Source organism: Podarcis cretensis, assembly GCF_951804945.1.
Source record: "Podarcis cretensis genome assembly, chromosome: 7".
Classification (NCBI taxonomy): Eukaryota; Metazoa; Chordata; class Lepidosauria; order Squamata; family Lacertidae; genus Podarcis; species Podarcis cretensis.
Window position 1 is genome coordinate 37,573,526 of NC_137176.1, and position 18,576 is coordinate 37,592,101.

Consider the following 18,576-nt stretch of genomic DNA (forward strand, 5'->3'; position numbering starts at 1 on the left):
TGCATGCAAATGATTTCCTTTTCTGTCATAATTTACCAATTTTAATAAAAACACAGGGATAACTCTGTGTATGCTGGCTTGACTTCTCGGGTGGAACAAATTTGATAAACGAACAAAACGGAAAACAAACGTTTTTCTGTTTGCCAAACGTTGCAGCGGAATTACAGTTACTCTCACATGACAAACGAAGTTTACAAGTGTCCAGTCTCAAATAACTGCAGAAAGCTTATACAGAAGCATCAGCTATAGTTCAACCCCTTCTTGTATTTTCCTCCTCCCCTTCCTTTCCTACCCAATCTCTGGAGAGAGCTTTGGTCATCCAGAATAGAAACTCATCTCCTTTGTCTGGCATTCCACCTCAAAAATAGTATGCCCCATCTGTTACATAAAACATTCCTTCCAGGCTGAAAAAATATTCAGATTGCTTTGGAAATTAGTTCTGTACTCTCAAACAAAACAAAACAAACAAAACAAAACAAAACAAAACAAAACAAAACAGATAAAGATGTACAGAGACCTCTTTTGTAAGCTCTGTGATTTCTGTGTTGAAAGACATGCATTTGATAGCAGACAATTCCCAGCTCTGGTAGAATTAAAGAAGTTGAAAACCATGAAGATTGAGCATTGGACTGAGTGACTGCAACTGGGTTGGAAGAAGAAGTTTCAGCTCCTTGCTGAACAAAAATATGGTGAAGAAGAGAAAGTAGAGAAAAAGGAATATCAGCTAGTTCAGTAGAAGCAAACAGTGCCCTCCATATATTTTTAGACCACAACTTGCTTGATCTCCAACCACTGGCCATGCTGGACTGGGCTGATAAGATTCATAGTTCAGCAACACCTGGCTGGCACCACACTGACTACTCTTTTTTTAAAACAACAATATTTTATTGATTTTTTTTTGAATTAATATGGAATGACAATGCCCACATCCAACAGTACTACCTCCCCACCTTACCCTCCAGAGGTTCCTTGTGGGAAAACACTGTTCCAAAGTGTGAGGTGTGAGCCTGGTGGCTCCTGAATGAGATGAATCAGATACAAGAGAGAGGGAATGATAGAACATGGCTCTTATTAATTTTTATTATGTTGATATAGGCTATTTTGGGATCTTATCTTTCTTACAACTCCTTGCTACCCTTTAGCTTTGAGCCCTTGAGGACAGGGATTAATATCAGCAGTGCGATTTTTCTAGAAAAATAGGTGCTTGGAACTCACCATGAACCTCTCCCTTATTTTCTTAAATGGCAATGGCACCCACGTGACAAGAGCTGGAGCTGAGATCCAGTGAGCTCCAGCTGAAAAAAAAAGCCTTGAGTATTAGCCATATCATTGAAACCTGACCTATTGTGATCAAGTAGTCTATAAGTCACTCATATAGATATATAGATCAAACTCCAGGCATTAAAGAGGTTTGCCTTCAATGTATTCCAGAATAAACATTATACCCCATACTAGTGCTAACCACCCCAGTCCAAGACTACAAAAGAGAATTGCTAGCCAGATGAAGCAGTGTTGTGGTATTCAATGCTTTGAAAGAAAGAAAAAATGAAAACAAAACCCTGCCTCCTTCAAGCAGCAAAATGACAACCAGGAGCCGAGAGCCAAGAAAAAGTTGAAGGGGCTTATAGCAAAAAATAAGAAAAATAAAAATACCTCAAGCGGAAATTCTGTGTCACAAACTACAAACCGAGCTGCATCAAATCCATGGTTGCCAACCACCCTTTCATTACTCTTGGGAGTTATATCACACCTGTGACTTCCTCTGCAGTAGAGTTGGAGTGGGAGACACTGAGACTTCGGGGCACATCCATAGCATCTTTTCAACAAAGGAAGTACACTTGCACAAACTAGCTCCCACCACATCAGTGGGGAAAGTGGAAAAGCAAAACACACTTTTGCAAGCACCCAAAACTCCTACACACAGTACAGATTGTCACTAGCTTGTCAAGTTAGATTCTGCACAGCTGAAAACATAATGACCTAGGCAACTGCAGCAAGCTTCTGAATACTAGTTACTGGGGAGCTCAAGTGGGGAGGGTGATGTTGCCGTCAGGTCCTTCTTGTGAGCTTCCCACTGGAATCTCATTAGACACTGAGAAAACAGGATACTGGACCAGATAATCCATGGTCTTGTTACCACAAGGCTAAACTTTTCTGCCTACCTAGTTGTCTCATCAATCACACTTATCAAAAGTATGGATAGACCACCAGCAAAGCCTGGAAAATATAAAATTATATATTCACAGCAAAGACTAGTAATCTCAATGTCTGGTGAAGCTTTCTAGTTCACTATGGAAAGTGATTACCAGGCCATGCCTTATTTATCATGGGTCCATCATTTGATTTATTTGTATGCATGGCACTAGCTTCCACGCATGTGCTGTAGATTTTAACTGATCCTTATTTTATGTAAAGGCTCTAATTATTTTATTTTTCTTACTTTCCATGTTTATGCTATGTTTGGTTTTATAAACCTATGTGAAAATAGTATAATAATAATAATTTAAAATTGGTAATTGTTTTAAAGAAGCACAAGGGTTTTATCACCAGTACAACTTTGCATCAGTTTAAAGTGTGCATAGTTCCCAAATATATTGTGTGGGCTTTTTAAATCCATATTTCCTACTTCAACAGAGGCGAGCAAATTGTGTTACACCTATAGCACACATTTAAAGCACATTTAAAACAATTTAATAGTCATGGTTTCCCCACACAGAATCCTGCAAATTGTAGTTTACCCCCCACAAAGCTACAATTCCCAGGACTCTTACCAAAATGAAGTCTGAATTTTAGGAGAAGGAAATAATTCCCCTGTCCACAATGCCTTTTGCCCTGGCTGGACCGAGCCAGCAGGTTTTAAGTAATGACAGTTTCTGTGTAAGCGACTCTACCATCACCACCTTTGGAATGCTCTGCCTATATGCAGTCAGCTGAAGCTACGAACCAAAAAGAGAAAAAAAATTGTCAAGGCTGCTGAGCCCTTGTCCTGTTTAGCACTGTTGATCAAGATAGAGTGCATCTACTGAAAGCAGTGTTGTATCCAGTAGAATCACTGCAGTAGTGTTTTGGCAAGAACTCTCAGGAGCATGTCACAGGTCAGAGTTTTACTGCTGATTTATCTGATACACAGAGCTGCACATAATGCTTCAAGTTCAAGCAATTTCAAGAAGCATATTTTTACTTTAGTTCAGTTTAATTTATATGTCACTTTTCCATGGTGAACCGTGCCCAAAACAACTCAAAATAAATACGGTGTCACAAATGCACAGTACACATGGTTAAAAGCTTCTCTCCCTTTTCTTCTATGAAGCTTCTTGACAACTCAGAGAAGTTCTTTCTTCAACAGCGGGGGGGGGGGCGCGAGGGGTGTACAAAATTATTGTTGTGGATAGATGCCATTTCTTATTAACTAGAACGTACAGGATGTGAACTTTTCTGACACTGGTCTAAATTCTTACATTGAAGGATCATTTAAACACAGCTTTGCCCTCCTTGCTGAAGCCATCTGTAAATCAATTCTCTTCAAATGCTGTCCGGAATCCCCTGAATATTTCCAGGGTAGGCTGGGTTGTTTAGATTTTCAAAAGCAGTCACACTCTCTTGAGGCTTTCGTTTTATTTATTTTTCCGTATTTTGAAGGATGTCAGCAGTTGACCAGGCAGACACAAAATTGCGTACAGATTGCAATATAAAGAAGTGGTGATGACTGCCTTTCAAAGAATCACAGAACTGCAGATCTGGAAGGAACCCCAAGGATCATCCAGCTCAACCCTCTGCAATGCTGGAATCTCATCTAAATCATACATGGCAGATGGCCACATAATCTCTGCTTAAAAACCTCCAAGAAAAAGAGTCCGTCCCCTCCCGAGGGAGACCGTTTCACTGTCGAACAGCTCCTACTGTCAGAAAGTTCTTCCTGATGTTTAGTCAGTAGCAAGCACTGTACCACACATACTTCTGTTTTAAATCACTATCCTTCAACTTCAGTGCTCCTTCTGCAAAACAGGAATGTTAAAGACCTATCTCACAATTTGTTACAAGGACAGATGGTATAAAAGATTGTAAAGCACTTTGTATACTAATAGCAGGGCATTAGTATATCCGGATACTAACAAGCAGTAGTTGAGCAGAATGTGAACGCTTCAAAAATGATCGCCGTGTGGTGCTGTCACTAGAATCATCTGCTTACAAAGCCTGAGTATGGCTTGCACAATAGTTTTTCTCTTTCTTATATTTATCCTCTCAAGATAACATTAGCAAGCTGACTGCAAGAGACATACATGGACACACTGAAATCTTAAGTATGTTTACCCAGTAGAAAGTTCCACGTAGCTCATTGGAATTTATTGCTAGTAAGTGTGTTTAGGATCGCAGCCACGGTAATCTAGTTTTCATTTATAGAATATGGCTTCCCCAATGCTAAACATTTGTGTCAATGCAATGTTTAAGGTCCCTGAAAACTGCAACGTAAGAGCAAAATTTCTGCTGGAATAGTAGGGAGGTTCCACCATCCTAAGAATTTGTATGTTAGAAGATGACCTTGTCTCCCTTTTGTCGCTGTCTTCAAAATGAACACTTCTTAGAAAGGAAAGGGATAACAGGGAAAACAGCGTTCCATGCAGAAAAGATATAACTAGCTATTTTGGGAGGAAAACAGAAGGTATTGCCTAGTATGTTGTGCACACAAACTCCTTTTTCACCACTTCATTTTGTACTACAATTATCGTTAAGCCTTACAATATGCCATACATGATGGGTGAAATGGAGGACATTGTTTCTTTTAATTTTGCATGCATGGTAATGCATTTAACCACTAAGGTCATACCTGCATGCGATGACTGACAACTTTTCAGCTTGATTCAAAGCAAACAGCTGCTAGTTTGATTGCCTAGCAACTAAAAATTGATAGATGACCCTTAAGATGGATAACTACCATAAATCACCTCATTCAGACACCCAGGGAAAAAAATTAAAAAACAATGGCTTTCATGACATTTGCTGCATTCTGTAATGTGCCGTGATAAATTTGGCTACCTTATGGAGGCACAGTTGTGCCTGCTGAAATTAGACAGTTTTCTGCATTCTATACTTCTTGCAGCTCTGAGCCTACTCTGCAAGGTGTGTTCATATTAATATACTCCACTGCCAGAAAAAAGAAGAATACCAGAAGCTGCTGTCAGTCACCATGAGGCAGAGAGAATCTGTATTCTATCTCGGCATTGCCAAACAGCTTTTAATCAGGAAACAGCAGTCTTATATCATAACTGAGGCACAAGCCTACATGCATTAATAATGGTTACAATAAATTTAGTGTAATGACTTGACCCCTGGTCGGCATTACAGATGTTGTGATAAATATGAATATAATGAACTGCTTCCTGTTTGTAAACATGTTTCATGCTTCCAGGTCGGGAGAAAAATAACCCTCATGCAAATTCAACCACGTTTATAGGTCTAGAATGGGCTGACAACCCAAACCACAACTCCATTTAATTTTAAGCCAAAGTATTAGGATTTAAGCCAATTTATTTGTACTGAATAGGACTAATCTTGATCCTAAACATATGTGCTTGGAATTCTCTTCGACGTCTATGGAACTGACTTCAAAGCAAGTAGCATGTCTAAGACCAGGTTGCACCCTAAACACACTTACTGAGACCGTGGTCATTGTCAGAACTATTACATCTGGTGGCAGTGAAAAAGCCTAGTGGCTATTTTATCCAAGCTGGTTGTGTGCACCTGTCACCATGTGCTGAACTCAGCCTTTGGCAACATGCCACCACAACCAGATTGCCATTTCCCCTGTAATTGCCATAGGTGGACACAATTATGAGCATATTAAACTCAATGCTATTATTTCCAAAATGTATTAAATACTGGAGCATATAGGCTAAAATCAAATAACATTGCCTTAAGTGAGTTGTAGATCATGCTATCTGTGGGTTCCCTATCAGAGAAAGTGTCTAAATTAGTTTAGATGCCAACCCCTCATCGTAACTGCATTGTGAAGTAGGCTATAAACTGCTCAGAAGGCAGACTGGTATCCCTGAAATTATAATGTCAAACACCAGAGAGGAACATTAGTTGCCAAAAATATCTAAATGCAAGATCACACTTCTGCAAGTAAATCAACATTTGGAAAAGGAAATTCCCCTTATTGTTGCAGATAATGGATTTTCTTCGTTTGTTATAAACAGAACTGATAAGAATTCTAAAACAGATGCTCATAATTGTTTTTATTTTTGTTGCTGATTTTAATTCTGCTTCCACAAAACTTTCATTAATGTTTTATATTATTTCTCTCTCTTTTAACTTTGAGTTTAATACCAAGCTTACACCTTGTTTTGTTTTTCAGGTTAGAAAAAAATTAATTCTGCTTGCACAAAACTTTCATTAATGTTTTATATTCTTTCTCATAAAACCAAGCTTACACCTTGTTTTTAGGGTTAAAAAGGAGATATTCCAATGCCTATTACGGCCTGTATATACTGAAGTGTTGGGTTTTCCAGTCATTTATTATTGATAGGATCATTCCTATCCTGAATTTTTGGTCCTAAAAAAGTTACTCACTCAAAGCAGTCACCAAAATGTATTAAGAACATCAAATCATCAAAACAGTAAACTGTAAAATGGAACTAATTCAACAGCAGCAGACGAGTCAAAAATGTAGCTTACGATTATTATTTAGGAAGACTACTCACTAATAGATGTCTGCCTATTACACAACTAGAAGCTGATCTCTACGAACTGGAGAATGGAATCTGAAGAACATGATGAGACACCCTCCAGTTACCTCATGCCCATTTTATTTCTTATATAAAAATTTTATCTGCTCAAAACCAAATCTGGAAGGCCTCATAATGAACCCAACAGTAGCCATTTTTGTGAAGCATAAAAAACATCCAGAGCAATCAGTAGAGCAAGCCTCTCCTGGGTCCATAGCATCACATTATCAAGATCCCCTGATGCCTTCATTTTCAGAAATCATTCTTTACTCCATCTGTACTCATGCCATACATGCTATTCTTTGGTTCACCAGATTGCTCATATTCTACAATTTAGCTAAATATTTACAGAAAGGTTAAATTAGTTTTAAGCACAAACAACATTGCAAAATTTAAAACGACTGCATTTTGAAATATAAATTACGTTGTTGAGAACTTAATAAAAGTTCTAGAACAACGAGTTGGTAACAACACTCGAAGCAGAACTACATCATCGTGCTTTATGCACCATTGCAAGCTTCACCTGAAAAAGTGAGGAAGTACTTCCAAGACCAGCATATATGTAATGCAAGCCAGGCCTTAACCATGGTCATAGGATTGACTGCAAGTGGTAGGACTATATGCCCTTTCCCCCCAAGTCCTCCCCTCTCAAGCATGGATTTCCCCACCCTTTCCCCACAGCGCTTAACCATGGTTCACCATCCAATGTCATTAACTGCAGTTAATGCAAACATTCCCACCTAACATTTGACACTCTGCTTTGAAGCTGGTTACAAATTCCAAATTAGGAACTATGGCTAACTTCAATATTCCCACCTAACATTTGACACTCTGCTTTGAAGCTGGTTACAAATTCCAAATTAGGAACTATGGCTAACTTCAATATCTGTAACTTCAATATGGATGTACCAGCAAATTATGGTTCGGAATGATGAGAATTCACAGTGAATAGGAAAGGAGTCTGGGAAGCAAGGATATGATCCTAACCCCCTGCAATGATTAAGTATCAACCAATATAATGTACAAACACCACAAATTGCTATCAACTTAACATTACACACAGATCAGACCTCTCTCTTTTTTTCTTTTTCTTTTTTGCAGTAATACCATATGGGCATATGGCAATAGGAATGATTTACTATACATTGTGAGACGCGGGTGGCGCTGTGGGTAAAAGCCTCAGCGCCTAGGACTTGCCGATCAAAAGGTCGGCGGTTTGAATCCCCGCGGCGGGGTGCGCTCCCGTCGCTCGGTCCCAGCGCCTGCCAACCTAGCAGTTCGAAAGCACCCCCGGGTGCAAGTAGATAAATAGGGACCGCTTACTAGCAGGAAGGTAAACGGTGTTCCGTGTGCTGTGCTGGCTCGTCAGATGCAGCTTGTCACGCTGGCCACGTGACCCAAAAGTGTCTGCGGACAGTGCTGGCTCCCGGCCTCTAGAGTGAGATGAGCGCACAACCCTAGAGTCTGTCAAGACTGGCCTGTTCGGGCAGAGGTACCTTTACCTTTACTTTTTACTATACATTGCAAAAAAATCTCAATACAATTAGTTTATTTTTTTTAAAAACTCTTCATTTTGCCACATTTTATGTATCAAAAGATGTACTGCCATGCTGGACAACTGAGTGTCAATAGTTGGTTCATATCAATAGGACTCTTCAAGCAACGTGCAACTGTATGATTTAGACTCCATTTGATATAGAAAGCTTTCACAATATGACACACTAGTTATCAGGTTATATTTAATGCTACCAGAATTTCATGATATCTCATACAGAATACAGCTAGGCTGCAGCACTTCAGCAGCCATGTGACTAAAGGCCCAAGCAAACAAAAGCCTTGAGTGCACCTCATTTAATGTCTCTTATGATGATATATTTAAGCTAGGATTAATTGCATACATGTAAAATTCATATTCAATCACTCTATTTGTGTCTCAGCTGTAAGCCTTTGATGTTTCTATGAAGGATCCACAAAAGGAGACAAGGAGGCATGCTGGCCCTTTAAAACTGAAATGCTTGTTTCCTTTCTGTAAGAAAAGTAAATCATGCTGTAGTGAGTGGAGCTTTGAAAAAGCATCCATCCATTAAAGTTCATGGATCCTCGTTTCCAGATTGTCCCTCCCCTGGCTGTGTCTCAAGTTACAGCCTTGTACAATCCAAGTCTAAATAATATTCACCATGATAAATGACACCATAACTCCGATATCCACAATCAATCTTTGCTTTAAAGATACATCCATCTTCAATAATGTTGATGGGGATTCTGTAAAATGGGAAACGTGACTGTTTTCCCGACCTCCTAACAGTGGGGGAAGGAAACTCTGAGTGATGGCTGTCAGCTCACATCTGGCTGCAAAAATAAATTAGCCTTATGTAGACAAATGAAAGGACCAGCCCTGACTAGAAAACAGCCACTCCTGAGCAATGGCTAATTTATAGGGTTCCTTTCTAGAAAGTTCCTCGCTGAAGCTACAGTCCCCTTAGCTATCTCTTTAAATGATATCTGATGCTGTAAATAATTTTACTGTGATAGCAGCAGCTATGCATAATGTTTTTAAAGGGGTCTGTGTGAGTCAGAAAACAATAACTGTTCTCTCATATGAAATAAAAACGAGACAGTTGGGGAAAACTTTTGTTTCAGCTAAAAATATGTTTATATTCTGGCAGTCTAATCTATGGTTAAAAGAAAATAATCACATTTGAGCTGTTAATGGCCTTATAATAGTACTGAACGACAAGGTTAAAAAATAAATAAACAACTGAGTGTAAAACTATTTTAGTTGCAGTTGCTTTTCTTCTTTGTAAGTGAAGCACTTTTTACGGAGAATTCTGTAAACTAAGTCACCTTATTTGTGCAGGTGTTGTATGAGTCATACACGCTACACAGAAAAGAACCCCCTATGTTACCTGTTCAGGTACTTTATATTGAAGTACTTAATATTCAAAACCAAGCAAAAAACTTAGCAGAGACAAAATGCATGAAAATGCATAGGGAAGGTTATTCTGTGTAGTGCCAGACCTTTTATAACACAGCAACATTACAATCCTATGCATGTTTCCTCCGTGGGTAGTCCTACGTTGAACAATGGGGCTTACTCTGCAATAAGTATGTTTAAGAGAGGAGGCTGAAACACTTCGGAAATTGTTAGGTCTCTTTTTTCTTGTTACGAGAAAACTTAGTATTTTACTTCTTGTACAGTAGTGCCCCACACATAGATGACTTAAATGAAGCTAAACTTTGCAAGAATATACCATCACTAATTGTGTCCCCCACAAGAAAGAAAGAAAGAAAGAAAGAAAGAAAGAAAGAAAGAAAGAAAGAAAGATTTCTGAACTCTCCAAGGAAGAATCCATATTAGTGAAGATGGTGGAGGTTGTGAGGGTTAATTTTGTGAAGGTTGAAGGACTTACAGTAATGCTGTGAAGACAGAAACATCACAGGCTTTCCTGGCAAGAGGCTCAGAGAGGGTAGGAGGGGACTACGAAATGAACTCTCTCAGGCTTTGTCATGTACGTTTCCCAAGGCCCGGACTGGCCCCTTTGATAAATGACACATGTCATTCTGTCAGAGGCTGACACTGCAGCTGGGAGGGCTAGTGATATATGACTCCACTGAAAAGGAAATCAACTTTTTGGCACTGACTAAGACTGTGCCCTGTGTAAGGATTTTGTTTCTAAAAAAGTGAAAGATAGACTTAGGATTTGAAGCGGGGTGGGGGGGTGGGGAGTTGAAAAACAGATTGAACGACAGCTTACACTTAATTTATGTTAACTCGGTAATGGTGAAATGTGCTAGCCTGTGATAAATAAAAGCTACATTAGTCAATTATTAATCACACTCTAACTTGTAGCCAAAACCCATGACTTAAATCTGAGGCCTGAGCTGCCTTACAAACAGATAAGACAGTGTTTGATAGATGTCTTGCATAGTGTAATCAGGAAGGAATCAAAGGCTTAGTGGTTTAACCAATGAGGGTGTGTAGAAGGTTCTGGAATCTGAAACTGGGTAAAGTGGATAACTGGATTGAAAGCGCCCTTTCACAGAGGATACAGTATATCTTTTGACTGCTTAAAAAAAGGAGAGAGGGAGAGGGAGAAGCATATCTGACTTTAGTTTTAATCTTTTTTATATATAAATACACGGATGTCTTGAAACTGTATTTCCCTCCCTACAACTACTGTGTTAAATCATTTAAATCTGATCACTATTATGGATTCTCACCGAGACATCAAGTGTTTCAAATATGATCGTTTTGCACGGATTACAATTTAAGCATTTTATTTAATCGAATGAACTCGCATCGGGCTACGACACATTCATGCAGATACTAGCTGCAGAGGAAAAAAGCACAAAGCTGCATAAAATAAATGATTTCTATTCAGCCAGGCTGTAAAGACAAAATAAAGGATCTGAGCTCCAAAAGGGAAGAAAAATCTGAAAATCAACCGTGCATAGGGGGCAGGGAAGCTGAATCTAAAATGGCCACAATGAGTATCTCTGAAAGGCTCACACTTCACCTAGGAAGGAAACTGCTGTGTGTTGTCTGTCCATGGCAAGCAGGTTAATATAACAAACTCACCACTCTTAAGGTGCTAAATTTCTCCTCGCTGCCCACAGGCCTAGCACAAGATGCCCATACCAATAAATATCTGGCTACAGATGGCATGCGAGGTAGAAGTCGTTCACGTGCTTGGACACAGGGAAATCTCACCCGTGGTGTATTCTCATACATGCTCTTATGCATCTGTATCATGTAAATTCAATTTAAGCTGAAGTGAAGTATGTATGACCTTTCACTCACATTGGTTGAAAAATAACTCCATATTGAGGGCCAACAGCAGATTTGTGCAGAGCTTTTCATCTGGACAGTTGTAAACGACATTAACTGGTTTTATTACCCAGACATTTTGTTTTAGCATAGCCTTAACGCTAAGCAACTAGCAATTTCCAGTTTTCCGTGCATTTAAATGAAATAACCTTTGTGTACAAATCAGCAGTATTCTTTTATTTTTCTGGGAGAGTTCATAGTCCAGCTACAAATTATTTGAAAGGCCTCTGTCATGCAACACATAGGGTTTTGTAACTGGAATATAAAGTCCTTATAATACTGTGTTAATTTCTATATCATTGGGACCTGTGTTCCATTTTATTCCTGGGCCACTGTGTAAAAAAATAAAAGGAAGCCACAGAATTAAAACCAGTTCTCCATCTTCATCCCAAAGTGCATAGAACTGCCTTTCGTTCTCTAGTGCCTCCCTAGGGCTGGGTTGCTAACAGACCAGAAAAAAAAAAATACCCTGGCCTGTTCTTGTGGTTTTTAACAGCAATTTTAACAGCTAGGAAATAGGCATGATCACCTTCTATTGCCTGCATACCAAGGAGATTAAGGGTGCAGAGGTTGGTCAAAAAGTTGGCAGGTGGGCAAGGAGCGGAAAAGACAGTGAAGATAAGCAAGGAGGGGGAAAGTGAGGTGCTCCATGCAACTTGTAGAACCACTTCAACTTCCCCAGAGGTAACCTTCCCTGTTAGCATGGCCTCAAAGCACCTTAAACACAGCCGAGAGCCAAAAGTAAAAAAGCAATACCATAGGCCAAGTGAGCCAGAAGGTACAAAACGTAACCTACCCTACCCATTAAATTGATGGACCATTATATAGTATTCAAATAATAACCAGGCAGCAAATAAAATATGTACTAAAACCTCATCCCTAATAAAAAGCTTAATTGTGCCCAGAAAACCAAAGCCAAATAGGTATTTCAATACTGCTGAAATAGGTTAACTTCAGCTTTCGAAAGGAGTTCCAGAGATTGAGGGCAACAACCAATAATGCCTCTCTAGATGCCCTTATGATCTACCTGGATCTGGGGGCTCAGTGGCAGCCACTCTTTGATGTGAGCCCTTGTTTGAAATATATTTGGGTGAACCCATCCCAATTTAGTTTGAATATGCACCAGTATCCAATTACATACAATGGTACCTCAGGTTACATAGGCGTCAGGTTACATACGCTTCAGGTTACAGACTCCACTAACCCAGAAATAGTACCTCGGTTTAAGAACTTTGCTTCAGGATGAGAACAGAAATTGTGCAGCAGGGGCGCAGCGGCAGCAGGAGGCCCCATTAGCTAAAGTGGTGCTTCAGGTTAAGAACAGACCTCCAGAACGAATTAAGTTCTTAACCCAAGGAACCACTGTATCTTCTTATCGGTGGTGAAACATTATTATGAAAAGAAATTTTTAATTAAACCTGAACTATTTGCCATAGAAAAAATTAACAGAGGGCTACATATAACAGCAAAATTGTTGTATATGATATATAGATAATATATATGGATATAAAATGTATAGCTGTTGCATATGACGTATTAAGATAAATATATATTAAATACTTTATATCTATAAGATATATATTTGGGTGGGCCTGTGGGCCCTCATGTACCATGGACTCTGCAAACCTTATAGGAGGACCACTCTCAGGCCTTGAATCATTTGAGGTTGTTCACACATTCACCCAAACCCAAAAGTTTCAAGCACATACCCAGATTCTTTACATGAATCAGAGACTCCCACTCCAATACCTCAGCACTGAGTGTGTCAGTACGATTCAACAAAATGAAAAAATCCTCTATTGTGTGCATCAATCCCAGAGAATTTCTGGATTATAACCAAAAGATTTTAATCCATGGTTAATTGGCCACCAAGTAGTTGGTGTGTGGGGGGGTGTATCTAGGCCATGGGCACCAACTTGAATAAAATAGCGGAGGCAGGCAAGGCTGCCCGGTATAATCTATCACAAGACACGGCACATGCACACCATTTGAAGGCAATGCCCATCAACGTTGAAGGCCACCGGCCTCCGCAAATATTTTAGGGGGGGGGCTGAGGGGACCTTGGCCCCTAGGAATTGGCTCCTACGACCTAGGCAGCTGCAAGCTCATATCTAAGTGTCAACTAAAGGGTTGTGGAATTACAGGACGTGGCAACTGCAACCTCTTCCTACTATGGTATAGGAAAAGAAGGCAGTACTGTACCCTGAGCAAAACTAATTTACTAGAGAATAAGTGCTACGCAAATATCCAGGCTCTTATTAAAGGGGCATTTTGCTTTGTTTTCTGGCCCATCATTCCTAATGTAAGCTGTTCTACTAACCTGCATATGTAAAGAAAGAAACACTTAACAAGTGAGGACTGTATGCAATAAGCAAAAGAATCAGGGCCATGATGAGGCCTGATTTCTTTCTTAAGACATCTGGTCTCAAACAGGAGGAAGCATCAGGCACATTGGCCCAAATTCAGGAAAGCACTTAAGGCATATTCTTAAATTTAAATACATAAACACCCTCATCTTTAAGTGCTTTCTTGAATAAAGCTTCAACAAGGACCACTTCTTATCATAGGTACAGCACTATTTGATTGTATTTTCTATTGTTTATGAAAGCTGCACATATTTTCCAACCAACACCAGAAATCCGTTTACTGGTAGAATTACCAAAAGCATCTCACTCGCTGGGCAACTATGGGACAAAATAAAAAAAGGTTTTTATTTTATGGGTTTAAAAATGAATGGGATTACATACCAAGAAGGAGCCATTGCACACAGAATATAAAAGGAAAATATTTCTACTTGTACATTTTAAAGGGTCTGAGCTCAAACAGAATTCTTAGTTTTTTATTATGTTTTATCAAACAATTTTTGTTTATTCATAATAAGCTGTATGTATCAGTACCAACATGCCAGGTGCTGTACTTTCATTTATTTAATGCATTTCTACCTACCTTTCAGAGCACATTTCACTCACAAAGTGGTTTACAATTTCATAAGCTTGTGCAATAGACAGCTTATTTTACAACACTAAACACTGAAAAGAAGTTGTCTAAACCTCCAGCATCCATGAAACACTGAATGTTGCAAGTCAAACCTTTAAGAGTGCGCATGAGACAAAAATCAGTACAACTTTTGTATTTTATGCACAACACACCATGTTTTCCCCATATGTGGTGATACAGAACTGACAGAAGAAACCAGAAGGTGTTGATTTCAGCTTACCTCAGCTTTAAGAAGTAAAAATAAACTAACACTTGTATCAGAAGTTAAAATCTCAGAAAAAGTAAGCTTACTTTAATAAACAGGGGAAAGGGGGGAGACAGCTGTTGTCTAAATTCACACTGCCTTCACAGCCTTCAAACCAAGATATACTACAATGGGTGATTAGATGTAAATTAATTAAATAAACACAAAAATAGCAACGCAGTACAATTGTCGTATTTTTAAAGGTGCATAAAAAACCAAAAGTCCTAGTGACGTGTTCTATCTGAAGCACAGTTATTATCTTTGAATGCTTGAAATCAAATTAGGAAGGAGTACGAGGAACAAAACAAAATAATGCATTTCTAAAAATGCACACAAGCTAATGGTTGAAACTTTTCTACCTTCTTACCAAAATATATTTTCCAAACCATAAAAAATTCAGAGTGAGTGCAGAATGTTTATATATTACTTGAGTCTCTCTTTAAAAGGTTTATACTTTTACTTTATGACCTGTCCTTGATTTGACACTTCCGCTCATCAGAAAGGGATTTATAAAATAATCCTGAAGGTGAGGAACAGACATCTGTCAGGGACTGGCTGGGTTTCACTTTGCGAAATTTAAGAAGGGAGAGAAATCCTGTTAAGCTCTCTTTAGTCACCAATAGACATCAAAGGTAATAATTAAAGAAGACAGACGTCATAAAAAATAAATTTATGTAGTTCTTTATAATGCACAAGCACTCCAGTGTGTAAAACATCTTTTAACAGTGAAAGAAAACGCAACATGGGGGGGGGGGGAATCTATTGGGTTTTTTGTGTTTGCTTGCTTGCTTGTTTGTTTGTTTGCCTACTTGAAAAAAACGATTCCCCCACTTTTTAAGTACAAGTTTAAACCAAAGACTTTCAAAACCTTTACCATCTGTGGGTACATGAACTATGGATGACCCCAAATGATTTGCACTCTGCTCAGAATCCCTTAGAAAGCACGGGAAAAAGTATCATTAAGAATGACTGATGACTGCCAGTCATGGTTGACCTCACCCAAGCTTTGGTCTCTGCCTCAGTAATAAGCTGTCCTTTATTAGCACCAACACTCCATAAAAGGGGTGTGTTTAGTCACAGAATAGTGGCCTCCTAATGCTCATTGCTTGGCTCTGAAAGATTGATTAGTGCTCATTTTTACTGCCTTCACAGCATATACAGTGACAGCAACACAGAGAGCATCAGGGCCTCCAGCTACAAAACCAGAGATTTGGGGAGGAAAGGCAGTTGGAATATTTTTAAGAAACAGAATTGACGCCTCAGACGCAAAACTTGTGACACTCATAACCTCATTTAAGCACCAATAGCATAAGGATGTGATCCTGCACACAGTTAAATAATTTATTTCACTTATGTTTGTTTATTTTTATCCTGTCTCTTTCCAATATGAGAGAGGTGCGTCAAGGGTACCTTCCAGCCCAGGATTTGGCTAGAGACGTTTGATATAAATACTTGCAATGTGAGAAGAGTACAGTACTTGAAATATAAAAGTTATAGGCCCTGTTTGTCAATTGGTTAGTATATTCCCTGTTCCTGGCTTAATAACTCTTGGACTTCTTGCTTTCAGCTGCTTTTGCCTCAAGACTTTTACAACTTGCCAAAATAATTAATGTCCACTTTTACTTTTCAAAGACTGGAATTTCATAATGAGTTTTTGTGCAGAAGAAAGGTATTCTGTATATTCTGAAGGCCAATGTTCCTGGTTCAGATCCTCTTGCACTATAATTTTCACCAGGTGCAAATGTTCAGGGAAAAGGAGGAGACGAAAGCCAAAGAAAGATGAAATGTTTAACCTGAGTTAACTTCTCCTGCCTAATTTGCAGCACTTTCCTTCCACATCTATTCTTTTATTTAACAATCAAAGTCAATGGCTCCATTCAGACATTATGTTAAACAAGCCCTTGTGTTAGCAATAGTTTAAAACTCAAACCAATGTTTGTGCTTTAACACAATTGTGTAAATTCTGGTTGAGGGGTTCTATTCTGATTTCTTCCTCTAGCCTCTCTGAACTGCAGTGTCCCTTCGTACAGTAGTCTCTGGAGGAAGGTGGAAAAACCAAAACAGTTTGTGAATTCTTTACTACGGTTTGGTGAGATGTCTCAAATGAGCCAAGGAATGCATTTGGTTCAATCCAACAATATGAGAAAAACAAATAACTACATGGCAACGGGTGAGATCCAGTGTAAGGTGAGGGGACATCTGCTCATACAACATTATTTCTCCTTTCTCCCCTCTCACTTGCAGCCCCTTCTCACCTCCAAAATCTGCTCTAGAGGGTCCTGCATACCCTCCAACATTTATCCAATGAAAATAGTGACGTCCTATTCCATAATGATAATTTTACTATGTATACCCCACAAATGTTACTGGGTTGCCCCAGCCACTCTGGGCAGCTCCCCACAAATATAAAAAACATAATAAAACATTTTTTTTTATTTTTTTAAAAAAACTTCCCTACACAGGATTGCCTTCAGATGGCTTGGGGGTTGCATATCTCCATACCCTCCAACATTTCTCCAATGAAAATGGGGAGATCCTAAGGAAAAGTGGGACATTCCGGGATCAGATCAGAAACTGGGGCAACGTCTATAAATCAGGAACATTGTTGGAAAATAGGGACACTTAGAGGGTCTGATCCTGTTGCACAAGCAGATTTCCAGTGCACAAGTGAGCATTAGATGACACCCAGTGTCAGGAACCTGGACCACAGAGCAATCTACCCTTTATAATAATAACAGGTCCATTATAAAATATACATACTTAACAGTAATGAAGTCCAGCCATGTTCCTTACAGGACATCATTGTTCAATACTACTAAAAGCATACAGGACATGAGCTCTTCCATGAAAATCCATAAAAAATACCTGACAATACTTGTATTTCCTTATTGATTTTCACCACCGTTTTACACATGCACACACCTGCTAAAAATGTTACTACCTTGTTCCTGGGGGAGATACTACCCTAACTCTACAGCAAGGCCAGATAGTTTAAAATCCAATTAACACTACTTGTATTAATTGTGTTCAAACCTTTCTGCTTTTTCTTTTTAAAATGCTCAACTTCGCAAGGATAACATTGTCTCCCATGTATCATTAACATCATGGGTATGTGGTTTTTTTCTATTTTCAGTTTGATCACCTGTGGAGGTAGGAGAAATTTTAAAACTTCAACATTTATAATATTAGTATACAACGTTATATTTGTAAAATATCACTAGATATTCTGTAGGTGTGCCTTGGCTTAATATTTTTTTAAAAAATATTAATTCTTGCAATTCAGTGCTTCACCTAAGCTATTGATTATTACTGATTAAGAACTTGCCCATATGACTGTTCTTGGGAAACAGTTATATCATGTTAAAGGAAGATACAGTTGGAAGTTGGAACAGTTTTTTTTTTACAGTTTGTTCTGTTATCAGAAAAGGGGAGCAAGTGGCTTTCCATATGTTTCTGGGCTATAACTGAGACTGATGGGAATTGGAGTTTAACAATATTTGTAGGGCCACAGGTTCCCCATCCCTGTTCTACATAATTGGGAACTGAAGCATAATAACCTCACACCAGACAACATTACAGCGGTGGCTTACTGGATTAGTACTTTTAGAACACATTTTGAATACTATGTAATAACTGCTAGTTTTAAAAAAATACCTATATTTCAAAGTTTACTTGCAGCAATAATATCAATTAGATATGTTGATAATTTGCCAGTAATACATATTAACCATTGTTGCAAATACAATTAATTCCCTTCTTGCTCACCTTTTTAATTTTTATCC

At 38.8% G+C, this 18,576-nt stretch overlaps 1 protein-coding gene across 5 annotated transcripts in view; it reads right to left on the bottom strand.

The window, feature by feature from the left end:
* The window catches only part of TSHZ1 (teashirt zinc finger homeobox 1), an 85,260-nt gene that overhangs the window by 52,655 nt on the left and 14,029 nt on the right, over positions 1-18,576 (bottom strand). The window contains exon 1 of one of the 5 annotated variants that reach the window (XM_079983753.1): positions 13,263-13,281. The exons of the other annotated variants lie outside the window; for them this stretch is intronic. The gene's annotated coding sequence lies outside the window, so the exon portion shown is untranslated. Of the gene's footprint in view, positions 1-13,262; positions 13,282-18,576 lie in introns of those variants that run through there. 5 annotated transcript variants of the gene reach the window in all.